The 6,267-nt window shown below is 30.1% G+C and overlaps 1 pseudogene; it reads left to right on the top strand.

The window, feature by feature from the left end:
- LOC106469105 overlaps window positions 1–6,267 on the top strand; it is a 57,305-nt pseudogene that overhangs the window by 28,948 nt on the left and 22,090 nt on the right.

Below are 6,267 nucleotides of genomic sequence, written 5' to 3' on the forward strand. Positions count from 1 at the left end.
TAGGTTAAATAAATTGCAATAAAATACAAAATAAATAGTTTTTCTCTACCAACTCAAATAATTCAAATTACAAAAGGCTCCCCCCTCTGTATTATTTTTATTGTGTTAAGGCTTTAGTATTAAGTATTAAGGCTTTACTTATCTGTGCCTAAGTAAAAGTGTATTGGGCTGTGTTTAAGTCTTTTTTTTTTGTTTGGAATATCAAGATTGTTATATTAGTTAAAGGTTTGTATGCTAAGCTGAACATTTTATTACAGTTACAGTTTTATATCTATAAATATATTTTATTGGAACTTAGAAAGAAGTTTAATATGTTAATTTTTATTCATACACAGAAAATTATTGACAAAATACCATCAGTCAAGTACATTATCTACATGGAATCATTCGATAATCCTAATTTAAGTGGCTTTCCAGACTCTGTAGATCTGCAACCTTTTTCAAAGGTGGAGAAACTTGGAGAAGATGCTAACCCAGGTATGAAAAACTATTTGACATCTTGTTTCAAGAATGGTTTTGGTCAAGTAGGTTCTATTAATATTGGATCTTCAAGAGACAGTTGGCCTTCCATAATAAGGAGCTGTGCTTCCCAGACACCCCCCACTTAAAAATGATATATCTATGCCTTTTTATAACCTCAAAATAGTAACTATACTAACCATGATCTTCTGAATAAGTGATAACAAGTATTTATGTTTAATTATATTGACTTATTGTTTTAAGACGTTTTTTTTTTCAGCTGAGGATCCTTTATTCTGTTTGATCCCTTCTCTACTAACTAATTGTTTTTAAAAAGACCCTTGTATACCCTTGAACAACCTTTCAGTCTCTGTGTTGTAGTATATGGTGTAGTAATCTATATATATTTAAGAGCCACTGTCTGTTAGTAACACTCAAATTGCCTTAGTGGTTAGAGTGCCCGAACCTTGAGAAAGTCTTGCATTCAAATACTATAACAGTTGGGATTTATTATATTTTTTTCATTGATAAACGATCATATTTAAAGTGAGCTCTTTCAATATTTGGAAAAACATAAATACCATAATATTTAAGTTAATATTTGTTAACACTGAATTTCAGAAACTGGGTATCAAAGTTGCTCATTGGTTACAGTCCCAACTCTCATATGGAAGTCTAGCATTCACATCCCAGTGAAGTTGGAATTTTTGTTTTTTTCATAAATGATCATACTTATAGCAAGCTCTTTCAATTCATTATAGATCAAATCAGGAATTTGAGATGTTTACAGCATTAACTACCTCAGCTTTTTCTTTCAATTGAAGAACTTTAATACTACCTATGAAATAAATTCTAAACTAAAATTCTGTATAAAGCTAAAAATAGTTCAGAAACAGTGCAAGAAAGAAAATGTTGCTTAGCATGAGAAAGAAAAATATATGTATAGCATGACAAATCAAGAAAGCTTAGCAAAAGTTAAGATAACGGAAGCAGAAGAAAAACAGTTGACACAGTCAAATTTGCTGCTGAAGATACAAAATGAAGAAGACAAATTGATATTGAAAGACATGCAAATTGGTTCTGGTTCACTTATGTCTTCCCTGACCATTGAACAGGTACATCAACTAATGTACTTAGCTGACGTGTAAAAGAAATTTCTCAAGTTTCATTGACAAATGTATTATGATAAATCCTTCTTTTTTTAACGGGGTAATTTCATATTGATACTTAAATCATAACACTTGTTGAAGTCAGTAACTCTTACACCACCCTAGTGTCACAGCAGTAACTATGAAGGCTTATAATGCTAAAAGCCAGGTTTTATTACCTGTGGTGGGCAAAGCATATATCACCTATTGTATAGTTTTGTGCATAACTACAAACAAACAAATTGTTTACATAATAATCAAATATTTGTATATTCCCCACAAATAAATATTTTAAGCAATCAATAATAATGATAGTCATTTTAATCAAAGCTAATAGGATTAACTTTATGATCTTATAGCTTTTAATTTCTTGTTCATTCATCTTGATGTTTAACTGAAATCTTTAAGAAGTTTTATTTATTTTAGTTTAACACAAGCACAAGAGAAAATATGTGCAAGTTCATATAAGTAAAGTTTCTTCCAAATTTCACAAGTACAGGCACATTGGTGAGGTCATAGGCCAGTATGATAGTGCACAAGCCAAGGTCACTTGTCTTATATTGTTGCGAGACAATCATAGAAATTAAAAAATATAAGTAATTGATAACTAACACTATAAAGCATTACATATGGAAAAAATCATGTTTCCTTGTCCTATAATAATTCTTGGTTATTGTTACACAACATTACTTTTTACAGACTTTTTTTTATTGCTACTGCTGCTGTAGACTTCAGGTTTATAACTAATAATATTCCAAAACATAGTTACTTCCTCTCACACTAGAGCTGTTACTTGACTGCCAGGTTTTTTTTTCTTTACCCATCTAAGCATTAGTCTGATTTTTTTCTTGCTTGCTTCAGTCTTTTACCCATTTAATTGTCCTTGGCGATATCTGTTTCATGGAGAAGCTGTATTCACAGGAAACATAAGTGAATGATAATGTTAAATGTCATTCAGTGCACAAACTATAGATCTGTAGCTTGTAGCATGGACTGCAACTGAGTGCGCATCCATATGTGTATGTGACATGTAATTTCTATGTTGACTTTTTGATATTGAACTGCAGTGCAGCGAGTCATACTCACCAATGTTTTTGTCTAGATCAGAGTTGGCACCTCCAAGCTCTGGCAGTGTAATCTTCCTCATCCAGGTGCCCTGTTGTGTTTATCTTAGATTGATTCAGACCTGTGTCATTTTCTTTGGAATTTTTTCCAACCTGAAGTTCTAAGATAGTACGTTAATACAGTATACATATTTAAATTAAAACAACAATGACAAGAAAAGTAACAAATTCAACCTTTCTGGAAATGAAACCATGGTATATCAGTAACAGCTGCAAATTTTTTTCAAGTATTTGGTGTTACACTGCTGTTTTTGTTAATAATAATAATAATATGGATTGTTATTACATTTGTGCATTTTCAAGGCAACAAATAAGTATTCTAACATTAGCTGGTTAGGAGTTTTGAAAACTTACTTACAATATTTTAAAATTTTAAACAAATGAGGCATAGCATGATTAAAATGAAGCTGTGGTAATTTATTTTTACAATATTTACATTTCCTCATCTTGTATTTGAATCCGAGACCTGTCACACGCCAGGCGAGTGCTCTACCAATTTATCTAAAGGGTTAACCCCTGGTGCTTCCTAGTAAGTCACTTTTTAACAACCCAAACTACTACAAAGCACTGGCATCATGGTATATACTCCTCTGTCCTGAAACACTTGAGGAAAATATATCTATTGCTTCATCCTAAACATTAAAACACATCAGTCATATGAAACTGACGGGGTCATAAAGTATCAAGTATAGAATGTGCTAGATGTTGAAATCTAACTCATAAAACTTGATGTACACTTAAGTCATGCTCTTGACAGTGACCAAAAAAACAACAACGATAGAACAAGAAAATAAAAAAGTTTAACATCATTTTCATGTAACAAATACTTTTTTTAGTTGTAACCTAGATGTTTCAATTATTTTACAAATGAAAATAAATTGTTAAAATGTCAATTGAAATCAATTAAAAACACCTATATTATATACTCTAGCTATTTGAAGTGATATAATTAAGGAAATAACTTAATGATAAATTTTGTTGCTTAGCTTGGCATGTTTGTGGAAATCATAGCCAAATTGCAAGCAAAGGAAGACAGTGCACTTGATCCTGGTTTAAATTAGAAAATTATCAGAAAATTATTTTTGTAATACTATCATGAAAACACAAATACTTTGATTACATGTTATCATAAATATGTATCGCTAGGGGGTTATGCTTTAATTTCCAAACACTTTTTTAATTTCTTAGTAACTTTGGAAAGCAGTATTGATGTGGCTTCTTCACTCAGCAAAATACTCTCTGTAGTGTTAAATAACTCAGCCAAAATAAGAGATTCTTGACTTATTTTGTAATGAGAAGTTTTCAAGGCTTTAGTATATTATTACCCTATATACTAGAATTTTTAACTCAAATTGTCTTCCTGAATTCTTATTTGTTGCCAGTTTTACTGGTAACATTAAACCTGTCTTATCAAAAATATTGAAGAATACATAGTTCGTGAAGTCTGCAGGCTTTTCTTGATTGAATGGGAATGGAAAAATAATCCTTTGGTGTCTAATGATTTCCCTGCACAGAGAGTTTTAATCAAGATTTGCAGTAAATATCATTCATTGTAAATTAAATAAAAATATTATTTGATTCTTAACAATGTTGATGCTCTTAACTCTTTGTATGTTTGAATACTGTAAAACAATAAAATTGTTTTTCAAGATCCAGGTAGGACTTAAACAAGTAGCTAGAACGTAGCTCCCTCTACTTTATGTTTATATATGTTTTTGCACACTGCATATGATGGATTTCATAAATTTTGAAATATATATAATATTGTTTCTTTTCTAAGTCAGTAACTTGTTTTATCATAGAACTGATAGGAGAAACTCCTGGCCCAGAAGACACTGCTATAATCATGTACACTAGTGGTTCTACTGGAATTCCTAAAGGTAAATTTATTGCTCTTGTTGGTCAGACCTAAAGCAGAATTAACATGAAAACACTTTTGTATTGTTAGAAAGTTGATAAAAGTCTTTTGTTTTGGTACATGTTGATATATTCCTATCCATATCCAGATCTTTGTATAAAAATTATATAACATTTGTTAAAGCAGTCACAGAAACTCTTTGCTTTAATCAAACCAGGTTATAAATGAAAGAATTTGAACTTTACTTTTGTGCCTAAGTAAATTTACTTGTAATTCTTCTTCAACAAGACAAAAATGTTTAACATTGTGTTAAATGTTGCCAGTTAAAGAAAAACTGTAGTTGTTTCTATTGAAAGGACAGATTATTCTTTATAAAACAAGCAAAAAACAACAAAAGTACTACTAGGACTATCAAGATAAACAATTCAGCATCAGTAAAGTACATAGCTACATAGGGAAGAATCAGACTAAAATAACTTCAAGCCTTGACACACACAAGCAATTTCTGATAACACAATAATACTGTGTGTGACAGTGTTTTTACCCTTACAATGTATGACAGTGTTTTTACTTTTACCTTGTGTGACAGTATTTTTACCTTTATTTTGTGTTATTGTTTTTATATTTACCATGTGTTACAGTGTTTTTATCTTTACTGTGTGTTACATTATCTATACCTTCACCTTGTGTGACAGTGTTTTACATTTACTATGTGTTGCAGTGTTTTATCTTTACCTTGTATTACATTGTTTACCCCCACATTGTGACAGTGTTTTTACCTTTACCTTTCATGACAGTGTTTTCACCTTCACCTCGTGTGACAGTTTTCATCTTCACCTCGTGTGACAGTTTTTACCTATACTGTGTGTTACAGTGTTTTCACCCTTACATTGTATGACAATGTTTTTACCCTTACATTGTGTGACAGTGTTTTTACCTTTACTTTGCGTTAGTGTCCTATTTTCTTATTTATTATTACTGAGAAAGCTTCTACTGATTTTTATAGCAGTTTCTTCTTTTTCCATTATTTTATGTACCTATTTTCTGTAATACAGAAACATGAAGATAAAATTTGTAAGCTTTTAAGGGAAAGCACATTGTATAAATGTAATAAATATGAATACAATTTACTATGAGAAGAGAATAAAGGAAGTCTATGAACTAATTTTACCAATGAGCAAGTTACAATTAATCTAGTTTTTAATGATGATAACCATAAAAGACAAATCAATTATATATATATATATAACTGAATAAATCCATAAGATGTGTTTTTCCTGTTATATTAAAGTTTGTTTGATTTAATTAACATATTCGATTTAATATTACCAAAAAACTGATTTTGGATGCCTATTTTACATGTAATTGAATAAATATAAATCTCTTAAGTAAATCTTCTGTTTAGCTAGTATTAATGATAACAGTATAACTTCAGACAAAACAATGATATTATATTATAAATGTGATAGTATTAAAGAAATAAATTTATATTGACTTTCAACAGGTGTGATGATTTCTCACAAAAATATTGTTGCTGCTTCAAATGGTTTTTCAACTCTAACAGATGGATTGGAGTAAGAACTTTTATTTTTACTTAAATTTTACTTTTGTTTTTATCAAGGATGATTCCCTTGTCTATTTGATATTGTTGCGTCATCGAGGTCACGTGACTGGTGTA

This window comes from Limulus polyphemus, unplaced genomic scaffold (assembly GCF_000517525.1).
Source record: "Limulus polyphemus unplaced genomic scaffold, Limulus_polyphemus-2.1.2 Scaffold94, whole genome shotgun sequence".
Lineage (NCBI taxonomy): Eukaryota > Metazoa > Arthropoda > Merostomata > Xiphosura > Limulidae > Limulus > Limulus polyphemus.